The sequence below is a fragment of the Oratosquilla oratoria genome, chromosome 27 (genome assembly GCF_046742065.1).
Source record: "Oratosquilla oratoria isolate Oo_2021 chromosome 27, ASM4674206v1, whole genome shotgun sequence".
Classification (NCBI taxonomy): Eukaryota; Metazoa; Arthropoda; class Malacostraca; order Stomatopoda; family Squillidae; genus Oratosquilla; species Oratosquilla oratoria.
Genome location: NC_134803.1, coordinates 42,071,799 through 42,083,389, shown reverse-complemented (window position 1 = coordinate 42,083,389; position 11,591 = coordinate 42,071,799).

Here is an 11,591-nt window from a genome sequence, read left to right as displayed (position 1 = left end):
GGGGGAGGAGATCAGGGGAGAGAGAAGTGGGGGAGAAGTGGGAGATAAGGGAAGAGAAAAGGGGAGAAAATGGAGAGTGAAGGGAAGGGAGAAATGAGGGGAGAAGGAGGACGAGAAAAAGGTGGAGGGGAGAAATATAAAGATGTGAATCAAAGAAACGCGGGTTTAGGAAATGGTTAGTAAGAAAAATATATAAAAAGGTGAGGGAGATAGAAATGGGAAGAGGAGAGGAGGATGGAACTAGGAAGACGAAGAAGAGGGTAAAACTAGGAAGAGGAGAAGAAGAGAAAACTAGGAAGAGGAGGCGGAGGAAGATAATGTTAGGAAATGGAGAGGAAGATATAATTAGGAAGAGGAAGTAGGAAGATAAAACTAGAAAGAGGAAGAGGAGGATAGTACGAGGAAGAGAAGAGGAAGAGAAAGATAATACGAGGAAGAGGAAAGAAAAATCTAGGAAGAGGAACAGAAGGGTATTACTATGAAGAGGAGAGGAAGAGGAAGATAGTACGAGGAAGAAGAGAAGAAGATAGAACTACGAAGAGGAAGAGGAGAATAGTATTAGGAAGAGGATGATATTACGAGGAAGAAGAGAAGAAGATAGAGCAAGGAAGAGGAAGAGGAGGGTAGTACTAGGAAAAGGAGAGGAAGATAAAACTAGGAAGAGGAAGATAGTACTAGGAAGAGGAGGATAGTACTAGGAAGAGGAGGATAGTACGAGGAAGAAGAAAAGAAGATAGAGCAAGGAAGAGGGAGAGGAGGATAGAACTAGAAAGAGGAAGATAGTACTAGGAAGTGGAGCAGAGTACGAGGAAGAAGAAAAGAAGCTAGAGCAAGGAAAAGGAAGAGGAGGATAGAACTAGAAAGAGGAAGATATTACAAGGAAGAGGAGGGTAGTACGAGGAAGAAAAGAAGATCGAACTAGGAACGACAAGGAACTCAGAAAAGAGAGTAAAAAAGAGTTGAAAAAGAAAGAGGAGTAGGAGGAGAGGGGAAACTTCAGAACGAGGGGAAAAGTAGGGAGGAAAGAAAAGGGAACAGAATCTCTCCTGAGAGGGGAAAATGGTGGAACAAAATGAGGGGAAGTGAGGGGGAAGGGTGGGGAGAGTAAGGGGAAAGAATCTCGGAGAGGGGGAAAGTGGTCAAAGAAAGAAAACTTGGTTTAGGAATGGTGAAGGATTGAGGGGAGAGTGAGGGGAGTGAGAGGGGAAGGGGAAGGGAGAGGGAGAGAGGAGAATGGGAATGGGAAGGGAGAGGAGGGGAAAGGGAAGAGGAAGGGGAAGGGAGTGGGGGAGAGGGGAAACGAGGGGAGAGGAGAGGCGAAGGAAAAGGGAGGGGAGAGGGGGAAGGGGAAGAGGAAAGGGAAGGGAGTGGAGAAGAGGGGAAGTGAGAGGAGAGGAGAGGGGAAGGAAAAGTGAGGAGAGAGGGGAAGAGGGGAAGGGAGAGGGGAAAGGAGAGGGGAAGAGGGGAAGGGGGATGGGAAGAGGGGTAGGGGGATGGGAAGAGGGGAAGGGAGAGGGGAAAAGGGGAGGGGAGAGGGGAAGTGAGAAGTGAAGAGGGGAAGAGAGAGGGGAAGAGGGGAAAGATGTGGAGATTTGGAAATGAAAAAAGAATTGCTGGGGTACGTAAAAGCGGAGGCAAAAGCTTAGAAATAAAAAAATATATATATGCAGATAAAAGGGGACGAAGGAGGGGAAGGGAAGTGAAGTGAGAAGAGAATAGGAATGGGGTAAGAGGGAAGATAGGAGGAAGGAGGGTAGAGGGGAGGGTAAAGGAGTAAGTAAAAGGGAAGCAGCAGGTAGGTGTACAGAGACTGAAAAAAGGTGGAGTGGAAGAGGGAGAAGTAATGTTCAAAAAGAAGAAGAAATGAAGAAAAAGGAGAGGGGAGGTTTGGAGAAGAGGGGAAAAATGGGATCGAGGGGTGGGAGGCAAGGAAGAGAGGGGGAGTAGAGAGGAGGAGGAGGAGGAAGAAGGGTAAGGAGGAGGATTGGAAGGGAGGAAGAGGAGGGAAGGAGGAAGAGGAGAAGGGAAGGAGGAGAAGAAGAATGGAGGAGTGGAAAGGAGGAGGAGGAGGAGCAAGAGGTGAAGGGGAAGGAGAAGGAGAAGGAGTGGGATGAAGAGAAGTAGTAGTTGGAGGAGGAAGAGGAGGGGAAAGGAGTAGGAGGAGGGAGAGGAGGAAGAGGAGTTGGAAGAGGAGGGGAGGAGAAAATGAGAGATTGGTGAACAGATGTTATGTATGTATAGATGCATGTATTATTGTATGTATGTGTGTATGTATATATGCGTATGTATGTATATGTGTGTATGTATGTGTTTGTATATATGAGGATGAAAGTAAAATAGTTTTTGGAAACTGAACACCGAAGGAAAAGATAGAAAGGCGAATTCTGTACAAGTGAAATAAAAAAAAAGTATATAAAAAACGAAGAAAGACGAAAAAAATGAAAACAAAAAACGGGAAGGAGTTCGCGAGAAAATAATAGAAAACGGAGAACTTGCAAATAGAGATATTTTATTTTTTCGGGGGTGGGGGGTGGGGGAGAAGGAATTAAGACAGAAATTTTGGACAGAGACACGCAAAGACGAAATGGAATATCGTGACAGATGTCCAACCGCGGGACGCAACAGAAAATGTTAGGAGAAGGAGATGAGGAAGACTAAGAAGTTGCCTTACACAGCATGGAATGAGGTGCCTACGCCAGGAGGCGCTGAGTAGCCGCGGTCGAAGCCGTCACTTTTGCCCTATTATGCGCTTTAAGGACTGTTGGAGCAGAGAGCAATTAGTCACTGTTGGGAATCTGGCAGGAGTGCGGGATTCGTACCCATAACTAAACGAATGCAGAGAGTAGGGGAGATGGTTTACTGCATGGAGGGAAATGTATATGTCTCTATGTTGTGGTGGATATGCGGATGTTTGTGTATGTTTGTGTATAATTATGTTTATGTGTATGTTTATGCTTATTTTTTATGTGCTTATGTGTATGTTTGTTTATGTTTTATGTTTGTTATGTTTATGCTTATGCTTATGTGCATGTTTATGCCTATCTTTGTTTTTTTATGTTTATGCTTATTTTCATATTTATGTTCATGTCCATGTTTATTTCATGTTTGTGTTTATGTTTTTGCTTAAGTTTGTGTTTATGTTTACACTTATGCTTATGTGTATGTTTGCATTTACATTTGTATTATTCATATTTATATTCATATATACACTTGCATTCGTATTTACACTTACATTTACATCTATTATTTACATTTGTAATCATATATTTAAATGTATGATTTAGAAGAGATGTCCTGAGTCACGAATTAAAGAATATTGCCCGGCTTCTCCTTAACCAAATGACTTAATCATCTATATATTTATTGATTCTATTATCATTATCATTGATATTATTTTTTGTCATCATCATCATCATCATCAGTTATTATTATTATTATTATTATTATTATTATTGTTATTGTTATTATTGTTATCATTATTAGTTATTATTATTGTTATTGTTATTATTGTTATTATTATTAGTTATTATTATTGTTATTATTATTATTGTTATTATTGTTATTATTGTTGTTATTATTAATTATTATTATCAGTATTATTTATAATAATAATATCAATATTATTGTTGTTTTTATTATGGGGTAGATTGGGGGAGATCTTTGTTTAGCAGTGGACCCAATGTAGTGGTGAATAAAATCGTTTGATATTAGCCAGTATAGAATCGTTAAAAACGTAAATATCTTTAAATAAGTTAACAAGCCCAAGTGCCTTGATTAGGAACACGGGAAGCGAACATTTTCATCCACTAAAACTCTGAAAAAAAAGAATCGCGAATTGCGAAAATTACGTATTTGCTTTCTTCTCTTGTCGTCCTTTTTATTCGCGGATTCTTTTTACGCGGATTGTTTTTACGCGGTTTCTTTTTTTTTCGCGGATTCTTTTGTTCGCGAACCCGAGGGCCACCATGCGTCATGAGTTTGTGGCGCCTTGACTATTATTGTTGTTTTAAGTCTTTGTTGGTGATTGATGTTTATGCGCGAGGATGTGGATTACAGGCCCGTGTATTGTAATGAAGTGAATTATTATCCTATGTTAGGAGTTGCCGCGAATGATGAAAAGCGTGGCGGTGGGGAATGGTGGGGATAGTGATGGTGGTGGGAAAGTTAGGAATGGTAGTGGTAATGGTGGTCATGGTGCTGGTGGGAATGGTCATTATGTTTTATTGGTGTGGGACCGTTTTTGTGTCAGTGAATTTAAGATAATTTTTAAACGTTTCGATATAGAAGAGCTGTCATGTAGATGAATGAAATTGCCTGGTGTTAGTGTTAGTGTTGAGGTAGGTGCTTGTTAGTGTCAATGTTTTAGTGCTAGAGCTGGTGTCGGTGAAAGTATCGAAGAGATAGTCGAGATGACAACTGACACCAAGACTACAATGGTGGCAGCGGTCGTGGCGTGAACTCTGACAACATACGGAGGAGATGACAACAACAAAATAAATGAACGAGAAGATGGTTGCCTACTAAGAAGAGTCTGTAGTTCTTTGAATTATGAATGGCTAAGCAAAGAGACGTTGGTCAAAACTCTGAGTTATTGGATATAGTTGTAAGAAATGTAATAAGGTGAGGGGCCTACACCAGGAGGCGCTGAGTAGCTGCTGCTGAAGCCGTCACCTTTATCCTTGCTTTAGGGACTTTTTGAGGCAGGTGACAGTCACTGTTGGGAATCGGAGAGAAGTGCGGGATTCGAACCCACAACTAAGCGAGTGCGAGAACAGTATGCTTCATATTACGCCACCAACGTACTAAATGTGGTAAAGAGTCATAGAGATGGTAAAGAGGGCAGGAAAACGTAAAGAGTAAAAGATAAAGAGCATGGAAACATGAGAATGGAGGAGAATGAAAGAGACCATAAGGCCTACACTAGGCAGTTACAAGTCCCTTACCATCTGCCATCCCTATCCATAAAGTTATCTCACCTTCTCTTAGAGTAATCAATTGTTTTAGCACTCACTACATGGTTACTAAGTTACTAAGTGATAAGCATTCATTTTTGGGCGGAAATTGGTTTCCAAAGTGGAGATAACATTGATATTAATTAGTTTGTTAAACTCTCTCCTCGGGATTTTTACGATAGATAACCCAATTCGAACTTCTCCTAACGAAAATCACCCAAAAATTTCTCTGGGCTGAAAATTAAAAGGATTGAATCCTTTAAGTCGAGGTCATATCTTCAGATGAACAGAATTTTTTGTAAGAAATTAAATACCTTATAGCTATGTTACCGAACTTTATTGTAGTATTTACCTATTATGATTTAGGTTACAATTATTGTAGGTTTGAGATGAATACTGCTTATGAGCATCAATGATACTTGTGTGAGTATAACTGACATAACTTGTGAAACTGAAAACTTAAAGAGGCATAGAACAGCTCTTGTTAGCTTAGAAGATAAGGACAGTATTAGTGATAATGATAATGATACTAGTTATATCAGTCTACTTAGTGGTGTCAGATGATCGTAAATGATGGTGATTGTGTTGTTAAAGGTGTCAAAGATGCTGGCACTACAGACTCTGATAAAGGTTGTGGTGTCAGTTGTAAAAGTGACTCCCGTGTTGTCAGTAATGACGGTGGTTGTCAGGCTGCTGATAATGATGATGAATATGGCGCTGTTGTCTTGTGGTGGTGGTGGCGGTGGTGGTAGTGGTGGTGGCATTGGTAGTGGTGGTGGTAGTAGAGGTAGTGGTAGTCGCGGTGGTGGCAGTGGTGGTAGAGTTACTGATATGGTGGCAGCAAGATCATTATTGGTAATGATATTAATGGTGTTAGATAAGTGTGGCATCTATGATGTTGGTGATGGTGGCAGGTTTGTTATTATAGTCATAGCAAAACCACACACACGACTCGGTGGCGCGGTTGGTAGAGTCCCTGACTGTCACTACGGCGGTCCGGGTTCGAATCCTGCCCAGGGCTGAAATAATTTCAGTATCGCTGCGCTTCGAGTCGTTACTCCAACTCTCGTGGGCGGGGAGTTGGGTGTGTGTGTGCGTGTAAGGTCACGGCATTACCCATAGATCGGTCATACGAGCTCTGAGCTCTCTTCCGGGAGGGAAATAGCTGTCGGTCACGAGTCCAACACGTGTTCCAAAGACTAAGGTAAATCACACGCACACACACACACACACACACACACACACACACACACACACACACACACACACACACACACACACACACACACACACACACATACACACTCACACACTCTCACACACTCTCACACACTTTCACACGCATACGCATACACTAAAGGCCTTTCTCGTAGAAGAGAGGGTGAGGTTCTCCCATCCACCCCCGTTTTTCCATGATCATTAGGATACTTGGAAGGTGACTATTTCAGGAACACGTGATTCTTTGTATTGGGCTTGCAGACCCAGAAAGCCATGGCAAGCACTTCAGGCGCCTTCAGGCAGCGATTCAGTTGAGTCATTAGAGACGTTATCAATCGTTTTGCCATGTATGTATACATATACAAATAGTTGTATGCATATATATATATATATATATGTGTGTGTGTGTGTGTGTGTGTGTGTGTGTTTGTATATATATATATATATATATATATATATATATATATATATATATATATATTTGAACATACATATATACATGTATACTTATAGACACACACACATACACACACACACACACACACACACGCGCGCGCGCGCGCTTGGTGGTCCGGGTTCGAATCCTGCCCAGGGCTGAAATAATTTCAGTATCTCTGTGGTTCGAGGCGTTACTCCAACTCTCGTAGGCGGAGAGTTGGTCGTGTGTGTGCGTGTAAGTTCACAGCATTACCCATAGATCGGTCATATGAGCTCTCAGCTCTCTTCCGGGTTGGAAATACCTGTCGATCACTAGTCCAACACGTGATCCTAAGACCAAGGTGAATACAAAGGTGAATACACACACACACACACACACACACACACACACACACACACACACACACACACACACACACATACACACACACACACACAAACACACACAGCTTGAGGCAGTTCATCGTTCATTTTGTTATTTCCATATAAAAGAAGCGTAGTTGACATAAAGCCAAAAGAAATTATATATGAATACATATATATATATATAATATAATATATATATATATACATATATATATATATATATATATATATAATATGTATAATGTAATGTTTCGCTAGGATTTTTTCTTTTCTTTTCTTTTGAAAACCAAAATGAGGCTTTACAGGTATTCGAGAGCACAGCACAAATAGAAACTTTTTTTCTTTCCTTAGGTTGCTCACTTCTTTTTTGTGAAAAATGAAAATTAAGATGATATACGAAGACCTCTACCGTATTGCGTCGTGTAGTCATGGTATCTTGGTCCTTGAGCAAACTTTACTTAATGGTGATATTCCCTTTCCTTAGGTAGTGAAGGAAAATGATCGAAAATTCCCACACGTACTTGGTACTTTGCAAATAAATGACTGTATTCTGTATTTGGAAAAAAAGTGAAAAATGTAGTCGGTTAATTTGAATACCGAAGGTTAAATTATTATTATTATTTTTATTATTTTTACAGAGCCACTTGTTTGTCTTGCAAACTAAAACAGGGTTTTGATATATCGTTCCTTGTTCCACTTGGATCATGATTGGTGGCACTATTTACTTTCGCGGCAGAGACCAAATCAAATAAAAGATTGCTACTAAAGATTGAAAAAAGAAAAAAAATCAGAACTTTTCTGTTCAAAGGGTTCTGGATTCCAATTGGGTATGGTGTGTGTGTGTGTGTGTGTGTGTGTGTGTGTGTGTGTGTGTGTGTGTGTGTGTGTGTGTGTGTGTGTGTGTGTGTGTGTGTGTGTGTTTTATTTCTACTTCCATCTCAATTTCTATATCTCTATATCCCCATCTCCATATGCATCTCCATCTCCATCTGCATCTCCATCTCCATTTTCATATACATCTCTACTTCCGTCTCCACCTCTATCTCTATGTCTATCTCTATCTTTATCTCCTTTGGGAGTAGAACTTCCATTCCCTCCTTCATCCCTTACTCCCCAGTTTTCACTTTCCCCCTTCAGATTCCCCGCTGTTCAATTACTCTACCCGTAATAATACGTACTTAATCGTTAATTCCCACTCTCCGTATAATTTCCGTGTTTGTTCCCATTAGAACAAAGAGGAAGTTCTCCGCCGGAGCTTGGTAACGCATGCACACTCCCTTTGGGTTCTTCCGTCATCGACGGTCCTTGCGTAGGACCTTTCCTCATAGCTTCTTCGCCGAGTTCCATAAATTAAGTGTAGGATCTTATTAGTTATTCTAGCTCCCTTTGGGTTCTTCTATCATCGGCGGCCCTTGCGTAGGATCGTTCCTCATAGCTTCTTCGCCGAGTTCCATAAATTAAGAGTAGGATCTTATTAGTTATTCTAGCTCCCTTTGAGTTCTTCTGTCATCGATGGCCCTTGCGGAGGCCCGTTCCTCATAGCTTCTTCGCCGAGTTCCATAAATTAAGTGTAGGGTCTGATTAGTTATTCTAGCACCTGTAATTTGTGTTCCGAGTGCCGGTAGATCACTTCTACATGAACTATTGGCCATTCATATGATGTGCAGCTAATTCTGCCGGTCGTTTTGAGCTCTCGTTGTGATGGCTGTCATGTTGAGGTATGGCTGGAGTGTCAGTTTGCTGTGTCGGTTATTTTTTGAGATATGGCTTCGGTGTCTGTCATTTTGAGGGAAGACTGAAGTGTCTGCTGTTCTGAGATGACGTTGTGTATGTCTATAGTATGTCGTTTTGGGAAATGGTTGTAGATTCTCTTGTTCTGAGATATGGCTTCAGTGTCTGTCATTTTGAGGGAGAGCTAAAGTGTACAGTGTGCTGTTCTAAGATGACTGTGGTTATGTCTATAGTGTGTTATTTTGAGAAATGGCTGTAGATTTTCTTGTTTTGAGACATGGTTTTAGTGCCTGTAAGGGAAAGCTAGGGTGTCTGCTGTTATAAGATGACTGGGTATGTCTACAGTGTATCGTTCTGAGATATGGCTGTAGTTAATATTGTTTTGAAATATGGCTTTAGTGCCAATCATTTTGAGGTAAAGTTAAAGTGTCTCCTGTTACAACAGAACTATAGAACCTGTCATCTTGGGTTATGTCTATAGTGTGTCGCTTTTAGATATGGCTGTAGTTTCTCTTGTTTTGAGATATGGCTTTAGTGCCTGTCGTTTTGAAGCAACACTAAAGTGGAGTATGTTTATAGTGTGTCGTTTTGAAATATGTCTGTAGTTTCTATTGCTTTGGAATATAGTTGTAGCGTCTGTCTTTCTGAGATTTATTTTTGAGAAGTCTGTCACAATATATATACATATACATATGTATATACATGTATATATATATATATATATATATATATATATATATATATATATATATATATATATATATATATATATATATTTTTTAGAAGAAGAAATTAGATAACCCGCGCGTAGGAATTCAACAAGCAGGATGAATTAACTAGCAATGCAAGTCTTTGCTACAATTGACATTATTATGAAACGATTTTAAGTAAACTAAATTCATTACGAGTACACCGTTTTTTATGACAGGCTGTTCTAAGACTTTAAATATTTCCTAGGTTTCAAACAATCAGGCCTAGCTGTCGCGAGCTTTGAACTCTGGTCCCTTTGAGCCTGATTCCCAAGCCTGATTATTTGAATTACATTGCTGCTACCAGTGGTTTGCTATAGAAATTTCTTGGTTTTCTATCCTGAATGTATGTATTCATTTCCATGAGACTTCTTAAGCTGTTTCTTTGTATACAAGAAGTTTCGTCTGAGGATTAATGTGTATATATTAGTGATGGGACAATACCAACATTTTTTAACTTTTCTGATGCAAGTCCCAATACTGCTGTAAACTTTTGGTTCCGATAAATGATTAATAAATGTACTTTGTTCATTTAGATTATTTGTTTCCCAAAGCAATTGCAGTGCCCGATAAGAACCATGTATTATAATCATTGCAGGTATCGGAATAGCACTCTTACCAGAATCGGAAGTTTAGAGTAGTATCGGGACTCGTATCGGAATCGGAAGCTTAGAACAGTATCGGAACTGGTATCGAGATCGCTAAAAAATCTTAGTATCGTCCCCATCACTAGTACATATGATAGTAAGCATAACCAAGGTAACAGCTATATGATAACGGTTATTCCACATTATAGGAACCAATAATATTTCCAGGGCAATATTTTAAAGGAAACCGGAAGTATCCGTTGGGCAATTGACGGCGTGCACGCCCACATATGATGGATGGTCAAAAGGAAAGAGAACGGTGGGACGCAATCAATGTGAAATCCATCAATAACCAAGTCTAAATGTTAGAAAACGAACAGTAAACATTTTGGAGTCCAGGTTCATTATTTTGTTTTATTTTATTTATCTATTTTATTTTGTTTGCCTATTTTTTACTTGGTTGCTTAATCTTTTATTTATTTGTTTATATTATTTTTATCACATATATATATATATATATATATATATATATATATATATATACAGTATATATATATATATATATATATATATATATATATATATATATATATATATATGATTATATAACTATGTCTTTGTATATCTAAAAACAGTAAGATTTAAGAAATCTCATTTTCTAAAATTATCCGGTTGTGACATTTTGTCAATAGGGTGGTGAAAATTATTTTGCCACTAATTGGTCGTTTTTAGTCTTTCTAAAGACGAGAAGATGCAAAAAATCGAGAGAGTGAAGTTTTGTCTGTCCCTCATTTTGCAAATAAAGAAAAAGTCCCGAAGGCCAAGCCCCCTGCGAAGCAGGGACTGGCGCAGCCGTCGCCTTGTATTAATTTGTTTGCATATCTATTTGTTTATTAATGTTTATGCATCTATTTATTTATTTTTTTATAAAATGTTTATTTGTTTATAAAAAAAAAACTCCACGAAAGTGAGAGAGAGTTACAAGGAGCGAGAGAGTTTCACAGAGAGAAAGAGTCTCACGTAGAGAGAGAGAGAGAGAGAGAGAGAGAGAGAGAAAGAAAGATAGAGACACAGAGATACGGAGACATAGATACATAGAAAGACAGAGACGTAAAGAGATAGATAGGGAAATAGGGAGACAGAGAATTATTTAGATAGGGAGATAGAGAAAAAGAGAATCTCACAAGGAAAGAGAGAGAGTGAGAGAGAGAGAGAGAGAGAGAGAGAGAGAGAGAGAGAGAGAAAGAGAGAGAAAGAGAAAGAGAAAGAGAGAAAAAGAGTTGGTCCCCCCAAAATGTGAGCGGGGCAGTAGCAGCAACCGACTCTCAGGTTGACAAAAAGAAAGTTTCCGTCTGTAATTGGCCGACGGTAATCAAAGAGCAATTAAGAAATCGCTGCAAGAAACTAATTTGATTTCGTTGAAAGTGTTCGCCAAGACGTTCGTTGAGGTCTAAGGGGGGGAGAGGGGGAGAGGGGGAGGGGGAGAGGCTGTCCCCCCTCTCCCCCTCTCCCCCCTCCCCTTTCCTCTCCCTTCCCACTTCCTCCCACTT